The following is a 19,584-nucleotide window of genomic DNA, read 5'->3' on the forward strand; positions in this document are numbered from 1 at the left end:
TAACTATGAGAATTCGTATACTTTGAACAGGGTCGAGGTTTCATTTAGTTTGGGACTTCGAGACTGTCCACGAAACTAATATTGTTTAAACTCATTTATAATCGTTCAAAGTTGTTTAACATCGTCTGATGTCCTGAATTGAACAAATCCACAAGATGATAAGAAATGAAAGCCAACCTTCTTTGACAAAAACATGTCATCTATTAAAACTTCAAATAGCTCCATCATAGTCAATTTTTTTATCAAATTGCTACTATCTGTTAAATTGAACAAACAAGTAAAAATAATGAAGTTCCCTAGTCCATATCGATCCCAAGTATTTCCTCGGTCCGAAAAGAGCTCGAAATCAGAGCATTCTTCCCGTTTCCTTGGTAGTTGCCCGTGGGGCATCGGTTTCCCGGTTTCCTCGTTGCTTTTTTCCAATTGTGCCGGCCCTAAACGCGCTCCTGGTCCTCGAAGTCAGGGCAAGTGGATTATTGACGGCACAAAACAATGGCGTAGCTTTGTTCCGTTCTCTACGAACGTTAATATGTTCGATGCAGTAGGGCCTGTCCGTCCGTCAGTTTTGTGCATCGAGTGGCCCCGGCTAAGCCCAACGAGTGCTCTTCCGGATCCTGAGTCAAGCACCGAACGGTACATCTGGCTGTCTGATCGGTGTTTATTAAAAAATCATACCAAATCGTATCCGTACAGTCACCAACATTTGGCTCGTTCCATCCAAGCGAGCTGAGTTGAGAGACCGTTTATTGGCTCTTTTGATCATTCGTGGTTCATAATTTTAGGGTGCTTTCGAATTTTATTTTGTACCAGAACTTGGTAGATCTAAAGGTATCTTGTACTTGATTGTATCTGTTGAATCTTCTTTCGAATTTCACATATTGTTTAAAAATATTTAAATGACGAAGTTGAAGATGATAATTTAGGAACTATCTGTAAGTATACCAGAATCTCCAAATATTAAAGTGTAGTCCGACAGCGTAAAGTGGTTCAAATATCGAAAGTTGAGCAAAGAATCTCGACGAGAATCGATGAATACAACGGAAACAGGCATTCGACCGATAAGTACAAGAAACAGTTGGAAAGAAGCAGAAAAGTATCTAACGATTACATTTCAAGGTGGCCCGTAACGAAGGACCGGAGAAAGGATAGTTGAGGAATTAATTCAACTCGACCATCTTTTTCCACCTTGTGTGCTATCTCGAGAGAGCAACTGGCTGCCTCTTTGAAGGAGGGCCAATAAGATCGTCCTGGGAACCTCCTTCTCCCTGTCCTCCGGGATAAGACCAGCACTCAGCCGAACTAAACTATGAGATCTTTTTCGCTTCGTCATGAGACGCCGGTCTTGCTCGACTAATTTTACTCGATATCGACTAATTTCACTCGCTCGAACTATTTCATATTCTTTTTATACTCGATTTCTGCATTTTCGAATTATTTCGTTTGGACGATTTTTCAATGCTTCGAAATTTATATATTCAGAAAGCAAACCCTTCATTCTAAAATTCTTAAATTTCTTCAAAACCTATAATTTGTTCGAATTGTGTGACGTGACTACTAACCAAGGACCAATATTACAAAATGGCTACCAGTCAAGTCTTAATTAAAAAGGGTAAATATTGTTGCATTGAAGTTTAAAATGTTGCGAGGATTTTTTATATATTGTGCTGACAATTATCGATTGTGCAGAATAAGGAAAGTATAGGTTGCGAAATAGCGAGACAGGAAGTGGCAGGGGGCACCGTTCGGGCGAGTCTCGCACCGCTGGGAATAGCAAGGTTTTGCTATGGTAAATTTTGCCATGGAGTCCGTGATCCAACGTGCAAACATCCCTGTGGGCAAGAGCTTCGATTTGGTATCCGCCGGCAGTAACTACCGTGCAACCCTCGAGATTCAAAAGTGGTGCTCACCATGCTATGTACCCTGATTACATGTTATTCTCTCGCTTAATCTTTTCTTTCCTTTCCTGTCAAACGTTTTTATTACGCGAACTAATATCTTCAAAGTTAATTTGCTCATGAAAGCATGTCTTCAATTATTATTATATTAGCATAATATATTTTCGAAGTTTCTTATAATAATTTCTTGACTTTTTATAGAAACTTTATGTACCCCTACTTTCTTTAAGAACAGCATCTTTATATTTTTAAAGAATGTTTATAAAATATAAATGTGTGAAATGTCCGACAACTAAGGATGTTTCTATATTTGAAAAACGATAAAAATTGAGGAGATCGAAAAACGAGGAGCAAATTTCGAATTACTCTTAGGGAAGGTTTGAGCACCGTCGAGCATGAAACCCTCTCCACGGGGGTGGAACAACGAGGGTGGGGTTTGACAGTAGCTGGTGGCTCGGAGGGATTCAATATAATCGCGCAATAAAATTCACTTACAAGCTATAGCCATCCCTCTTCACTGTTCGAAAGCGGCGCCTCTTCCACCCCTGAACCACCCCCTCGATTCGTTTCTCACTCGTCCCAAAAGCGAGCCTTTATCCCGCTCGAAGCGTTCGAGGGAGCACCGCGAAGTATTATCGTTCAGCTTTCGACAGAAAGCTCCCTCGACGAGTCTTTTTTCCCTCCATTTTGTGCTTCGCCTCATTTTCTTCCGTGGCCCCTTTTCTTCTTCGCCTTTCATCGCTATCTTCGATTCTGTATTTTTCTTTTATCACCTTCTTCTTGTCTGGCCCTTAGTTTTAATTGTACTCTTTTTACATTCTACAATTCGTTGATTGTTACTATTTTTAGATGGGTAGTTAGAGGGGTAGTTTCAATTTTTAAATTATTTCTGAGAGCCTCTGAAGTCTCACGTTCCTAAATTTTTCTAGTCTCAAATTCCCAGATACTAAATTTTCCTGTTCCACATTTCTACACTCGAAAATTTATAAATCACAAACCGTGTAACTTTGTCTCTCCTCTCTGTACTCGTCACGCACCCCTTTTCCTCGCCTGTGAATCCTCCTCCGAACTCCTCTGCCCATAACTGTATTTAAATAATTTTAATACTTGAAATAAGGAAGAAAACGTAAACTATCAGAAGTTCGACCACTTTCGATTTCTGACGCGAATCGACTGCGGCACACAAGAGGGTTAGAACTCGGGTAAAAACAGGCCGACAGCTGAGTGTACATAGGAGGCTGTGTCGGCTTTCTTTCTTTCCACTCTCGTCTACGTTTGAAAATTCTACCCCATCGCGAAGCTAGCTCGTTGGCGCACGCTCGTTCCTCTTCGCATCCCCGACAACACGCTCGCCCGCTCACCTACGGGACCTATGCAAACACCGCGCTATTCATCGGGCAACTCTCGTATATCGCTGCCAGAGACCTCGAGCAGAGTCGAGCTGAACCGAGCGGAATGGAGCGTAACCAACGCGCATCTATGATTTAATGAATACCGCTCGTCACACGCTTCATTGATCCTCCTCATAATTCTTGCTCTATCATCGATCGCACCAACCCTTTCGTGTCTTGTCTCTTTTTTGTTCCTCGCTTTTTATAACCTTCACTGTTTTGTACGTGTTGATCGTTAGCTGTTTTTATTCTTTAGATTTTTCTTCCCTTATTATCATTAACTTCTTCATTTAGGGAATGATGTTTAAGAATGTCACGTGGTATTAATTTTTGGGATGATTTTTACTGTGACCTCTTCTTACCTAATTCTTTTTAATTTTAAGTATGTTATATGGAAAGTTTGTAAATATCTGATATTCTTGGTTTTCACAATTACGCGAAATCCAAAGGCAATATCGCGAATTCACGCTCGACGAAGCGTCTACCGCTTTCATCCCCCGTTTTCGTTGCTTCTTCTTGCGATCGTGTGTACTCGCATCCCACGGGACTTGTTCCATCTTCCACGCGAACCAGCCAGAAAGGGATCTCACGTGGATTTGTTTGAACTCGTGCCACCATTGTTCTTCGACTCGATCATTTATGGATCGCCTGTATGAAAGGATCGCGTTCAAATTAGACCCTGTTTTGTCCATTTTCGACGTTGAATTACATCGTGCCGAAAAAATCGTTGAACATTTTGTCTCTTTAATTTTTTAGGACAAAATTATGAGTCTATCAGCTCCCTTTTTCGATGAAATTAATTACAAATGTTTTTCGCCATAAAATTATATCGTTTTCAAATAATACACATCGAAAGTATTATTCTGTACGCGCTGTTTGAATTTTACAACGTTACATTATTTCCAGCAGAGTACGTAATTTACACTGGGAGCACATAATGCAGCGTTTATTTATATATTTCCGACAATGTTCCCGTTAACGCGTTTATTTGCATAGTATTAATTAAACGAGCCACGATTCGATTACGTAATCCTTATTACTGGATAAAATTTTAATAAATCGCCCGTGTATCCTGTCATCGATCCACTCGATATTTTTCTGCATTCTCGACAAATTCATCCGGTTCGTAAATAAATACCGTGGTCAATTTTTAACAGTCAATTTACCGTACGATAAACATCAGCATTTCACGATTCCATTAATTTTTACATCGGTGACCGAGAACCCTCATTTACAACTCATAATACTCGAGCAAACAGGGAAGAACCGTCGATCTCGTTTCGAGATATTGGCCAAAAATTTCGTCGGGTTATTCTGCAGCACGTAGCGGACGAATATATTCGTCGATTCGTGCATCTGGAACACGAAGCAATTTCAACCGAGATCTTTACGTCCCAAAAAATTGTACTCGATTCGATCTAACTCGATTTTATTCGTTACCTTCGAGATTGTCCTCTCTATAACTGGCATAAAAAGTAGCATACATCTACTTAAACGGCAGGATGTAACACGTATAGCGGGATAGCATGAAAGGCGGAGCCAGCCGTAGCCAACCAGCGGCTAGGATTTCCATTTTAGCGAGTCTCGCAGGACTAAAACCGTGTCGGGCTGCACCTCGTAAAAGTCCTGCAGCTACCATTAATCCATCACGCAACCACTCGTGCATTATACCAGCTACCTTTTCGGGAAATTGCTGTCTGCCGGAGGAGCGATAAACCTCCGTTCACTCCCCTTCATTTGTTCGGTTATAGTGCTCGAAGCTTGTGAGATCTTTCGTTTGATACGTCTGCCAGAAACTTGAAATATTAAGTGTAATTACATTCGGAGACCTTTGTACACGTCTTTAGGTGCATCCTGCGAGAAATGAATTTTCTGCACAGTCGCTTTTCCGCACAGTCGGTTCGGTGCGCAGAAGTCACGTGATCGAACTCCTAAGTACATGTGTTACTATAGGGATTTTATATCTGAAGCAAGTCGGTTCGGTGCACAGAAGTCACATGATCGAACTCCTAAGTACATGTGTTACTATAGGGATTTTAAATCTGAAGCAAGTCGGTTCGGTGCACAGAAGTCACATGATCGAAGTCCTAAGTATATGTTACTATAAGGATTTTAAATCCGAGCAATGAATCAGGATGGACGTTTCGCTGTTATGAGTTTGTGTAGCAGAATGTAATCCGAAGGTGGGGATTACTTGGCCGAGAATCGAAGTTGGTACGTTTATCTCAGGAGCTTATTTCCCTAGCCGAGTAACCAGCGTCTCGTGTATCTTGCTATTCCTAACTTTGAATACACCGAAACCAGTGTGTTTGCCTTTCAGCCTCGAACGAGGTGTTGATTAAAAGCTTCATATTTTTATAACGATCCTCCTCTTCAATACTATCCTCTTCCTATATCACCTTTATTTTTTGACGAACTTTCTTGCGAATAAAAATTGTATATCAAAGTAATCGAAGTTTGTCAGTCATTTTTAGCTGACTTGTGAAGGAAAATTGATCAGTTGATTTTCTCATAAGGTTTATCGCGTTACTAGTCGGAATACATGGTATCCCGTATCGTGGCAACTAAATATTTACTAGAAAATGAACCGGTAATCAGCGGTCGTATAATTATCGGGATAAATGCTACTAGTGTACTTGTTTGACGTTTGAAATGGATACGCGATGACAAGCAGTTTGGCTGAATCAAACACGTTTTATTGATTCGCCAAGTGATATCTGCTTCTCGGCTTCGCTAGCGAGCTCCTCTAACGGGTGTGTAATTACGAAACGTCTATTGACTAATTCGACGTTTACTAACTAATCATCGATCTTTACTCGCAGATATTTTTCACCTCGTTCGAATACTCGAGCTGTCTTAATATTTTGTGAAATGTAAACTTTCAGATCTGTAGGACTTCAAGGTTTATATTTTTTTACAAACTTTTGGGAGAAGGTATTTTAAAATCTGAAGTTCCCTAATTTTAAGACTATTGTATCCACTACATTGATGTATAAAAATAAAAAATTAGTCCTTAATTTCAAAAAATGCGGGTCGTGAATGTATCAGCCAGAAAAAGGTAGCTCGCGTAAAATTGATTGTTTATCTTTTTCGACCCGGTTCGAGCTTTCGAGTCGATTTTTGATTTGGTGAAAGCCATTGCTCGTCCACTTTCCTCCGTGACGCGTCGTGTTTCACGGCGGCGGAATAATGCGTGTATGATCGTCGCGGCGGCGAACGAAGCGGCAGAATATTTGAACCGAGCCACCAACCCCCTTGTCGACCACCACCACCGACGCTCCTCCATTGCTGGACAAATATACCTCGAGTCAACATTCGCGATACCGAATACAGATACGCTTCGTCTGATTGTGTTCGCTGCCGGACAAGGATCACAGAGATGGAAAATAGGGGTGAGGATGGAAAAAGAGAGCAAAACGGGGATTGAATGTGCACGTGGTTGGACGTTCTTGCATAACCGCGACACCTTTCTCGATTAAGATAAAAGGAAATCAAAATAGATGTGTACCATCGCACCCTCGCATCTCTCGCATACGTGTATTTAGGATATTTGAAAAGTCACATGTCGAGGTATGGCGTGATTTCATAACTTATCACGAATACGATAAATAATTTAATCAAACAGAGACGTAATTAACTAATTAACATTTGTACAAACATGTGTATTGTAAATTGAAACTGATTGAACCTCAAATCAATAACCTGCTTTTGAGACAAAAACAGTTGAACCAAAAGGGTTAAGGTGTGGTCTATCGAACGCGAGAGTTAAGGGCTGGTAGAATTATTGAAACTCCGACGATCGGAATAGATACAAAGAAATAGGGGAAGTTGGTAAAAAGAGAGGGTAAACGGAACAAGGAGGAGATGCAAGCCTGCAAACTTTTCCAGCGAGTCTCGAGGGTAGACTTTCAGTCGCATTAGACTGGTAAATTCCGAATCCACCCCCGACGTCTCAGAAGACTTCGAAACGACGGCTCCACCCCCTGTGATCTTTCCTTTTCCACCCCATTCAGCCTCAAAGAGGTCGGTTCTTCGAGACTTCGAAGAGCAATATAACAAGAGGGACCAAGCAAGGGCGTCGAGGAGAAGGAAGAGGGATGGAGTTTTATTAATTTCGAAAGTTCCCAAACTGATAATTAGATCCCCGTGGACTCGGCCCGCCAAAGGCGAAGGAACTCAATTTCTGGGTCGGTCGACGGCTTTTACGTTTAATTTTCTTTAATGTCGCTTCCCTGTCGCTTCCGGCGATCCTGCTTCCGCCACCGATACTTTGCTACCCCTACTTAAGGCCGAACGTGTGCTGGACTACAATGTACATAGCTACTACTTCAAACTTTCATTTCCACATTTTTTAATTCGTACATGATCAACTTCCGACATTCAAATATTTCTCTGAATCTACAAATACTGGATGAATCACAAAGAACAAACTATCTCAAAAATTTCTTTTGTATTCTGACCAAATGAAGTAGGTCTTCAAAGCTCATCAAACTCGACTTCTTGAAAATTATCTCAAAGAGTATGAAAGTTCAGGTGACTTGTTTTGGATTACTTAATAAATGTATGATTATATGAACTATTTTGTCATGTCGATTGCGTGAAGATTTTTAGTAAACGTCCCAGTGGATGGTGTAAAAACCTCGTATGTCATAAAAGCATCGGGAACTCTCGAATCTCGACAGGATGCATCGAAAACGTGGCGCTCGAGAAACGAAAGTAACGTCTCTGTAGCGAATGACATCGAGGACCCTCGACCGGCCACGTGGGGATCCTCGGTTTTCCTTTCGTGCTTCACGCGTTACGGTCCTCCGAGTAATTTCGTGTCACCGCAAGCTGCGGTTTTACATCAGAATTCGAGTGTACTCCATTGATACAATTTCGCATCCCCTTATGGACACTATGTTTTGCCTTGGTTTCCATGGCGTCGCGCGTGGGGAGCCACCCCTTATGTTCTGCGTCAAGCTTTTTTCAAATTTTTGTCAATTTTGCAAAGAGAAAGTTTCATATTTTCTTATAATTCTCTGCAAAATTTCCTAGACATATTAATTTCGGAATTGTATTTCCCTATTTTGACGTATCACCCCTAAAGGCAAACCTGATCCGCGGAAAATCTCCGTGAAAAACAAGCGTTTCATGAACACAATAAACGACTTCGTTCCCTATCGAAAAACAGAGCAAAACGGGGAGTTAGTCGAAGGAGCCGGGCGACAAATCGTTATTCAAATCCGGGGGTAAATTCCTGGCCTCGGCCAGCAATATGTAGCGTTTAACCGGTATTATTCGCGACCCTTGATCGCAACGGGGTTACCGATGCCAAGGATCGGGGGGGTTGTGCCCAGTGTTCGCCTATAATCGTTCGTACGAGCGTGCACAATGCAAGATTGTCCGTGTTGGGGTGAACGTTTAACCATCCCTTTTCTCCCTCTCTTCTTGGCCACCCTCGCCGCTACCATTTCCAGGAGGGGTGCTAAGCCTCCCTGTCGCTCAGGATTACCGGCTCTGATTTGCTCGTCGAATATATCGCGGCTAGTCGAGGTTCTGCGTCCGGGACCTGGTAAACCACCCCCTGGGGCCACTTCGACAGGGCCACGATCGCAAAGATCAAGCGCGACCCCTACCGTCTATCCTCCACGAAACAATCTGCCCGATTGCTTTCATTGGGGCGCTTTTTTATCTCGGGAACAATCGTCCTAGTTGTTTCGTATGAGGGTGGTTGCGGGTATAACCGCGCTGTTCGATCAGATTCAAGGTGAGCGAATTAGGCTCGTGCTGTAATACAATTAATCAGGGAGTATCAAGGTGCACGGGTTTTAATTTTATTTCTGTAATATTTTTTGTCAAACTTCTTTGTCTGACCACGCTGTATGCGCTGCTTCATCAGATTGAAGGTGAGTGAATTGTACTCATGCAATACAATTAATCGTTGGCTATTAAGGTGTACGGTTTTTAATTTTATTTCTGCAATATTTTTTATCAAACTTCTTTGTCTAACCACGCTGTATGCGCTGCTTCATCAGATTGAAGGTGAGTGAATTATACTCATGCAATACAATTAATCGTTGGCTATTAAGGTGGACGGTTTTTAATTTTACTTCTGCTACCTTTTTCGGTAATTATTTTATGTCGCAACGGGAAATGTAATTGAATTATTGACAAGTTAAAATAAATGAGAAAGTGAAAGAAAGGTAGAGGAGAGAATGAGGGAGGTTATCGTTTCTTCAGGGATGCGTTTACCGTTGAATAGCGGACCCAAAAAACGAGACAGAAGAAACGCACGAAAGGGGATGGAAGCAGGCGAGAAGAGGCGAATTAAAATTCATGAACGCTTCGAGCTGGATCGAATTAAAATTCATGGCGGAATTATCGCTGGCTCCTCGAAAACAAAGGAACGGGTTAGGAGACCACTCACGAAGTCGCGCCTCGGAAATCATCCCCGACACGAGAGTTCCGCGAACGACGCTAATGCCGTCGCGACGGCTTTTTGACGCGAATCGACGCCCTTTAATCACCCTTTCCTTCGCGAACTTCATCGTTTTATAATTCATATCTTTGCGACACGTAACATTGTGGTTTCCAAGGTTAAAGATTAAAGATCGAGGGTTTGTGGTCAATTTTACATGTCGTGAGTATTTAAATTGTTAAATGTTCAGAACTTTCATGGTGGGACTTAATAGAGAACGTATGAAGACATACACTCGAGTCTAGTGATTCTCGAGATTCGAAATTCAAGAAAGCGAATATTCGTCCTTACATTTTCTCTTATTCTTCAACTCTTCTAGTACTGTTGCTTAACGTTCTCAACCCACGAGCGAAATCTTGCGTCGTTCGGTTATGTAATATCGATGCATTAACGAACCGAAGGCTATATTCAGGTGTTGGGCAATTTAATTAACGATTAGTAATTGCAATTGAAATGTTTGTACACACTTTACTGTCAAGAGGACAATCAATTGGTTTTAAAAAGAATAAGCGAAGATAATAAGACTCTTCGTCATGTTACATTTTCATTTACTATGAACAAAATCCATTCGTATTTTTGTTACAAGTACAAATGATTGTTTGTCCATAAAAAAGAGTCCTTTTTATCAAATACACCCTTACTCTATACTCTACGCTTTAAGATATGAGTCTCTACAACGTCACTAGTCTACAATAATCTACATAATCTACAAAAATTTATCTGTTAAAAACGTTGATCAAGAACTGTTCTGAAAGTGTCCGAAAGCGAGGTAGAATAAAATAATAAAGTTGTAGCAACATAAAATGTAAAAGCTGGTTTTTTTGTTTCCAAGGCAGACACGTACGATTTTAGTCCGTCGAGGTGGCTCGCTACGCGAGGTAGTTCTCTACTTGTTAGCACTTAATTAACTAGCACCGGCTCGACCAGTCGACGACGACCGGACGAGAAATTCCTTCTTTCTTCGATCCATCGACCGCCACGGTATATTCTCGTTCTCCGTTTTTCTCGTTGAAGAACGCCGACGCCTTCGTTCGAACAGCGTGTATTGTACACACAACGGGCATTAATGAAGCCCACCTTCGGCCTCGCTTTTCCAGGAATACTCGCTGGAATATTAATGAAATATTAATGTCTCCTTTCGTAACCGTGCACGCGAAAACACGATGACCCAATGATCAAAGATCAACGGACGTCTTCGCCACTTTCGTGTCACGATTCTCTGCTTTCGAAACTGTTCTTTGTTCACTGTGATACTATTTATAATTTTGCTAGTCTAATTATAATTAACAGTAATTTATTTGTATATAATAGTTTATTTTTAATTGAAGTTTTAGTTGAAGTTTTAAGTTGAAGTGTAGAATTATAAGAAAAATTGTATAATCTAATTAACTATAAGCGTTGTATTTTTACAAGCGTTCGATATCTTATTAATAACAAAAATTTTAATTCTTTGACTTTCAGATAATTTGATTCCTATTCAACGATGAATTTCTCGATTCTTTTCTGTTTGTTCAGTTTCGCCCCGTGTGATTTAATTAATCATTAAACACGTCCGTCGGAAAATTCAACCTCCGCTTCATTTAAATTTCACTGTTTGATCATTATCAAGTTCCAGAATATTAATTTCAATTATACCGAATGCGGATGAGATTCGCGATTATTTCTTCCGTTAACTGCCAATAATAATAAAAATACTCCGACAAAAATTTCGTGTATAAACTCCTATAATTTCATTCTGTTCGAATAATTGATGCCCAGTTTAATCAGTTAATGACACATATCTGTTATAACAATTAATAATACATTGCAGCTTATTATAACGCAGTTTATTCTAACTACTAACTTTATCATTAATAACGCGTTATACTTTATTATTAATAACGTATTTCACTTTATTATTAATAACACATTTTACTTTTGGAAAGGAATCTGCAAATTAATTTACAGAGACTGAAAATTCCAAAGGTGCAAATGTTAAGGCGTAGCATGTAAAATGTTAGTTTGTCGTACAAGAACGATTCGAATCGTAGTCTTGGAAGATCAGAACACGTTTACCAACAAGAAGTGTCGTGAAGGGGTGGTCGTGAGCAACCCGATTTTAGCAAACGCTCGTGAAACGCTTTGTATTAGCCCTGCACATATAGACACGCTCATTCCGCGCGACAGAAGTTTGATGACAAAATATTTGTCGTTCAAACAGCGGCCAGGTCCTGGAGGTCCCCCACGTTACGCGTTTCGCGACGCGATTCTGCCGCGAATCTCTTCATCGACGCTGCCTGAATTAACTGGCATCTCAGATCGTAGACCTACCTCAATGTCCAGCTGTTGCTCCATTCATTTACCTCCTTTTACTTAGTAGACTAGCAATAGGTTAGCAATTATTAGGGATGAATTATGGGGATGTGGATGGATGAAACCTGGGACAGCTAAGAGGAGCAACAATTATTTTAATTTTATATTTCTTTTTATTTGTCAATCTAAGCTAAGGTTGCATGTTTATTGTGACAACTCAAAAATTCCCAGATGTACAGAGAACAATCGTAAAATAAATTTTGAAATGGGTTTAAAATAAGTAGAATAGAATTGTGAGAAATTAAGATCGGTAGAATTGCGTGAATACGTTCCAGCAAGTGTGGGCACGTGTCACGGCGAACAAATGAACGGTGCACACTGACAGCCACCTTGGTACCGTGTGTTAACCAGGCTAACCAAGATAATCACTCATTACGAGTGTTTAGCGTGAACGAGGACCAAGGCGTAAACGTCGTCTTCTTCGTTGTCGTCGCCCTATTCGATGATGCTAACGTGGACATAACTGCCACTGCAAATACGCGAACCTTCGTTCTGGTTAGACTACGATCTATTTCATCTTTTAGCGAGTGACGCTAAGATTGCTTCTCTAGAAACGGTTCTTGGAAATGCAATTATCCCGTGACTTTCACGAGGGATATCTATTATTCGTAATTTATAATATAAGGTTATGGATTATGCTTATAAAATTATAAGACTTATAATTGAATGATGAGTCTAAAGTGCCTCCCAAGAGCAAAAATGAATTATACCGAAAAATTATGTGTATTTTGACTTTGTGTAGCTAATTTAAATTAAAAAAAGTTGCTAATAAACTCGAATGGACATCTTGCCAAATACGCGAAAACGACTAATTATCGAAAATTCGGTACACGCGAACGAATTAGCATTTCGTTCTTTTCTTCGTCCCTAATTATAAATGCGAAAATAATTATGTTAATCAAGAAGAATTAGCGCTCCGTGGATTTTTATCATCGAATCGGGGAGTATCCGTAAATATTCGTGGAACGCGATTTTATTAAGTTATCGCTAATAATTATTATGACTTGGACTAATATTTGCGAGGATATTTCAGGCTCGTGGAAACACGTGGTGAAAGGGGTGGCTGGTGGGGATGGATTAAAAATCCACCGGATTTTCGTTGACTTAAATCAAACGAGGAGAATTTATTTACCGTCACGGTTATAAATCGCGTGGCGCAATTATTTTGTTGCGACACAGTTATGCTTCATCGAGCGATAATTGAGATGCGAAAATGATTATAACGGCCGCTGATAATTTTATTTGTTTACTTATTTCCCAAATTATATCGGTTTACTTTTCTCGTACGAGTTTACATAATTTCGTATCTAGATTGTGTACACTCTCGAGCATCCTAACTTCAAAATCATTATGTGTTGGATGATAAACAATTACGCGAATCATTTTCAAAACCATTTCACAGATTTTACATTTACTTTAATAAACGGTAATAATTTTCCAAATGACACCTCCTCTTCCTATATTGCCATTTCACCTACCCATCATGGTCATCAAATACTAAAGGAAATAATTTTATAAATCACTTAGACTTTCAACTTTTAATCCTTGAATTATCGTGGTATCAGTATCGATCCTTTTTATAAAAATATAAATGTTGAAGACGGTAAAATAGAGGAGAACGAGAAGGTGGGAGATGCATCGGGACTTAATACGCTCGAACACGCGCGAGTCGTCGCGAGTATGCAGCCGCGTGCGTATTCGCATATGGCCGCGGAAGGTCGAGCGTGACGTGGTCTCCACTCCCGGCTGCGCAAATATTGATCGAGGTGTCGCCGTGACGAAAAATTCCACCGAACGGAAATACAATGTCCCCGACGTCGCGAAAGATGGCGTGGAACCGGAGGCTGAAGCATCTCAACCCTCAGCTAAACTCTCTTACCCTCCGAAAATCCACACATATCGCATCCTCGGAACTTCGCATTTAACGCGACTACAAGTTAATCTGTACCGCTATAAAATAATGAAAATAACATAATTTAGAAATTTAGGATTTTAGAATTTTCGAACCTGAGTTTCAGAATTTGGAAATTTAGTAAAACTGAAATTCGAAAGTTTGTGAGCATTCTATGTACAAAGAGCATGGCCACAATTAATTGTTTCGAATATATCCTAGCATCGCGATAAATCTGTCAATATATTCGCCAAACAAAATACGTTGATGGAATTGTTTGGCCTACTCGCGATATATGGCGGTATTTTATCGAGTTTTCAATAGGCATCCCCTTGAATATGCTCGAAAACAGCATCGTCAATTTACAATGTATGTACAAACGATTAATTCGACATGCCTCGCTCGGGAATATCGATACAAAGTTGTTTCGATATTGGATTATTCCCCTCGAGTAATCGTTGTTTAGAACTTTCCTTCAATTATCCAGAATTTATCTTTTTGCTCTCGCCATGAAAAAATTCTAGTAACTATTTTTGTATTAACCTTTTTTTTTAAATTTGTCAGTCATTTGTACTTTTTAATTTTTTATATTTGTACTGAACGTTTAAACATTAAATAAAATTATGGTTGTATAACAACTTTGAAGTGTTCTGAATGATAAAAAAAGAAAAAGCTTCGGCAAGCGGGTAATTATGTCGAGGCTCTTACCGGATATCAAATTCACACAAAGGTGGGACCAATCGATCTTCTGGAAGCCTGGAAGTATCGATAAACAGATAATTGATCGAGACGTAATATTCCGTAATGGTGTGTAATTCGATACATTACGAGGCAAACATCGATGAATTGAATTATGCTTATGGGATTTCATTTCGTTCCTGTTACTGAAGAAAATCCCTTACAAAAAATTATCAAACCTGCTCTTTTTGCAGACATTGAATCTCCATTAAAAATAAATTTCTCCAACCAAACGTTCAAAACAATCAACCAGCCCCTTCCACTTAACTTTCTTGCTTCCACCCCCCGTACAAAACGAAACCACTTGCCTATTGTTTTATCTCGTGCCCGGTTAATCGAACGATGCAGCAAATCCCCTTTCCAGGAGACGCGTCCCGATGGAACAGGTGGTAAGCGCGCAGCATGGGGTAAGCACACGTCAAACCACCCCCGTGGTAAACCCCGTGCGCAACACCAGACACCATGGGGCCACAGCTGGACGCCGTGTAGTTGCTTAGACCCCAATAAAACCCCCGGCTGCTGCACTTCATGCTTCCTCGAAAAAGGACACGCGCCCCCGTTCTGCGGCTGGACTCAAGGGGTAGATACCCGTGTTAACCCCCTTGTAACCCTGCTTGTCGGCGGTTTCGAGATTTCGATGCGGTTCGATCTGATACGGCTAAATTATTTCTAATTAATTTTTTGCCATTTGTGGTCTCAGGGGTGGATTAGGATGTTACGGGGTTTTGTGGGGTGCGTTGAGAGTCGTGTCTTGTGGTTAGGTTCTCAGATTTTTGATAACGGGAAGGTTGGTTTGGAGAAGGTTAAGGTGGGATTGCGGTGACCCACGGAGGCTCATCGATTGAGGTTATGGTAGGTGACTTATAAGGTGACCCACCTCCTCGAATGGGGATATAGTAAGTAGCTTGTAAGGTGACCCACGGAGGTTCCTCGAGTGAAGTTATATTAAGTAACTTATAAGGTGACCCACGGAGGTTCCTCGATTGAGGACATAGTAGATAACTTATAAGGTGACCCACGGAGGTTCCTCGAGTGAGGTTATATTATGTAACCTATAAAGTAACCCACAGTGTAACTTAGATATTTTGCTATATTTGAAAGAAAAGAAAGTATCTTGCGTAGCCTAAGTGACCCACGGAGGAAAGCTTCTTCGCTCAAGCAAATAAATAATAATTGTCGATTAATTACCATAGCTCAGAGTGATTGTTCGTAAGAATCCACAAACCTTGTTCGCGCAAACTAAACAAGGAAATCAGCCACCGGATATTGTATTTCCTGAAAGTGTATAATCCTCTCGGTATTTATACATTCCTTCGATGTATATTTTGTACATATTTACACTCGACGGTGGTATTTGCACGGAACGGTTATACGGGGAGGATCTTTAAATATTAAAAGAATATTTGCCCGGGCAAATGATCAACAGCCGGAAAAGAAAGGGAAGGTGGAATAATGCGGCATGATCTTTATTATGTCTAATCGCGCGTCGATGATTGCTGAATAAATGGCCACGATATTTTGAATCAACAGGGAACGGCTACGCGAAAGCTGGCTGGAAGCACGAGCAAATATATACAATGTATACAACGATAAATGTCTCTCTGTGTTCAACACGGCTGCCGCTTAAAGTGTCACCGTGACAGGAAATGTGTAAACATTATTGTTGCCATATCCAACATCTTTGTAAATGTATTCTCTATCGATTCACGAAAACCTGGAAAATCAACGATCCCTGGATGTTTTCATCTTTACATTGATATCCTCTCAAATTTCCTTCTTCAAGAAATTAAGATCTTGCGTTCGAATTTAGAATACTCGGACCTAAGGATATTGAAATATTTCTGACACAAAATCGAGATAAAGAAAGTTCCACGTTTAATGCAGATATTCGTTTGATAGAGATATCTCGCAAATTCGAAACGAAGCTTTCACGGCTTCAACGAATCGCCGCGCGTGACACGTGTTAATCGCATTAGCGCAACATCGCCGATAAATCAGACAATTAGCGGCCATAAGCGCATCGTAAATCGGAATTATCAGAATCGGCTAATGCGTTTTGATGCTGTCTGTTTGCTTGGTAACGCGCTGCGGCGGGCCAGCGCGTACATATATGTTTACCAGTCTTACGATCGCTGCTGGTACCGTCACCTGTTTGTTCTGTCAACTAGGAGTCGCTTGCTCTCGTACCGGTGTCATAATCGAGTCTCGAGGATCAAGTAAAACGCGAACGTTTCGAGGGTTTATTTTACTGGGCGGATACCCTTCACGAATTACGCTTGTACCTTACACCAGATTCGCGACTCAAATTGCACTCATCGTCAAACAGTCCTCAAATTACTGATATTTAATAAATTATAGAAATACATTTCATTCTGCAGTGTCTCAATATGGTCACCCTTCCACTCACGCCAGTATGAGGGTAATCTCGAAAACTAGAAATTAGCATTTAATCTTGCGAAAATTCGAAAGAGCACTCGATGCACAATCGTTTCTAGAAGGATTCGTGTATGACGTATACCCTTGAAAAGAGCAGGAACGCATGGGAAATTATAGGGAATACACGATCGTAGGGGATGCGCCCATCGCTTCGGGGAATTGATTCAACGTCGATGGACTTAGAAGTATCATCGAAGGTAGTTTACATCGGTTAGTACCTCGTCGCGATTAACTTCTCCGACGATCAAAGGCGATTGCTTTTTAAATGGATACTTGCTCGTGGGAAACGGTGCCAAGAGATCCAAGGAGCGATGCTACTCTCTTGAGAAATCTAACGAGCACGTGGTACGTGGCTTGGAGGAAGAATTTCGTGTGAACATTTCGGACTGAGTTGTACTTTAACATTCTCCTTTTTTGACAGACGATGACTCAGTTTTGACCAGTCTCTCATCTTTCAATTATTCAGCACACATTTTTCACTTTCACTTCGTGAATCAACTTGACCAACTTTTACAGCCCTTAACTCGAGTCATCGAAATCCTACGTAGCTTGTCAAAGTAGCAACGAATTAATTCGAATCGTCCAATTCCGAAGATTCACGGTGTTCACATGGATCGTGCAGAATCACGTGCGATGCCACGAGAAAGAAGGGTGGGACAGGTTAGCCCCATGGAAAGCGAGCACCGTTTTAGTCCCGAATGTTTTGACAGGGGGTGGGCGCACGTGGCGGGGTGCTGTTTGTAAAACATCGCCGGCTCCTTTATCGCCGCGATATTAACCAGCAGCTCCGCCACGTGACCGAGCATTGTTCGCATTGTTGCGGCTCAAGAGAGAGCCGAGAGAGCAGTGATACCGTATTGTTGCCAGGGTGAGACTACGCCGTGATTTTCTTTCTCCCGATAATCTAATTGAAATTAATTCCCTTTCACCCCTGTGATACGAAGAACTTCGGTGCTCACATTTTATGGCCATGTTCCCCATTTTTATTTTAGAGATTTACTTAAAATTTCAAGTTTATGAATGCATTAAATATGTTGGAAAGTTTAATTGATTTTCTGCAGTGGTTATTTTTGACTCGTGTCAACAAACTGCTGTTTTTAACGCAATTATTGACAAAATCAGTACGGTAAATTTTTATCAGATCTGCAAATATGTTACCACAGAACGTACACACAAACAATTAAGAAAGAAATCAGACTTTATTTAGTTTCATGTCTTGTATTTATCATAATATCAATATTCAGTATTAATTACATTTTTCATCCTTTGTTCATTGAACTATTTATAACACTACCATTTTAAATATTTATCCACGTTAAGTCTATCGGACAGAATGTAAAACGAATAAGAATTTAAATATGCCAATCTTTCTTAGACACAGCAAAAACAGAAATCTGTGTTTCATTGAAAACCTGAAATTACGTAACACTCGTTCGCATATCAGATAATATTTCTCTTAGTATATTCAGATTGTCCGACAGCCCCGTCGATGTTGTTTGCTTTTCCTGCTCGCGAATCATCGCGCAACGCAAAAACATCTTATTTTTCCCGCGAAAAGAGCAAACAGCACACGCAGACAGATCGTTGGAAAAACGGCACGTACTAAAACAGCACGAGATACGGCAAATACGCCGTAACATTATCGGACATCCACCGATCCGATTGAGAAACGATAATGTTACGTCCTCGATGAAAAACATCGCAGTGCAAATACCTGATTTTTGCGTCTACCGTTTCTGTGGAAAGTTCTTTGACATTTTCGATTCAAATTCGCTGCACTATTCAGATCGTAGTTAAATTATATAAAAGTAGGGTTATAGCAAAATTAACTTAACTCGAAATTAAGTACAACGATAAATTTGATGAAGGTTTGCTTTCGAATCAAAAATCATCTCCAAGCATTCAGATCGTTAAATTACATGAAACTAGAGTTACATCAAGATTACCTCGAAATTAAAATAATAAATTAGAAGGTTTGCTTACAGTGTGCTTAGAATCAGAGATTAGCTCTCTGATTTTAAAGAACCTGTCCGTGTACATGTAAGAATACTATTTGTTCGTTTTCGTGAAAGTAAGTTAAGTCGAGTTTGTCCAAGTTTCTCGGTCAAGGCGCAGAAAATCTGTTTAATCTCCGAGAAAACTGTGTACGCTCGCGCAAGAGGGGTGACTTTCCTCCGAAACTGCGTATTCAACGGGGGTGTCCTTGTTTGGCATCGCAATGTCCTGCGGAGGTGGTCGAGTGGTGTGCAAGCGTAAAGGGTAGACCGTTTGCGCGACGCTGACTTTTTCAGTCTCAGTGTCAACCCTCCCGGTTGTTTCACCCTGTCACTCGCCTAATTCTTTGCACACATGTATGTTCTTCTTTTAGGACAGCATTTCACAAAACGTCGAGCGCGACTTTGCGAGCAACTATCAAAACCC

Source organism: Megachile rotundata, chromosome 14, assembly GCF_050947335.1.
Source record: "Megachile rotundata isolate GNS110a chromosome 14, iyMegRotu1, whole genome shotgun sequence".
Taxonomy (NCBI): domain Eukaryota; kingdom Metazoa; phylum Arthropoda; class Insecta; order Hymenoptera; family Megachilidae; genus Megachile; species Megachile rotundata.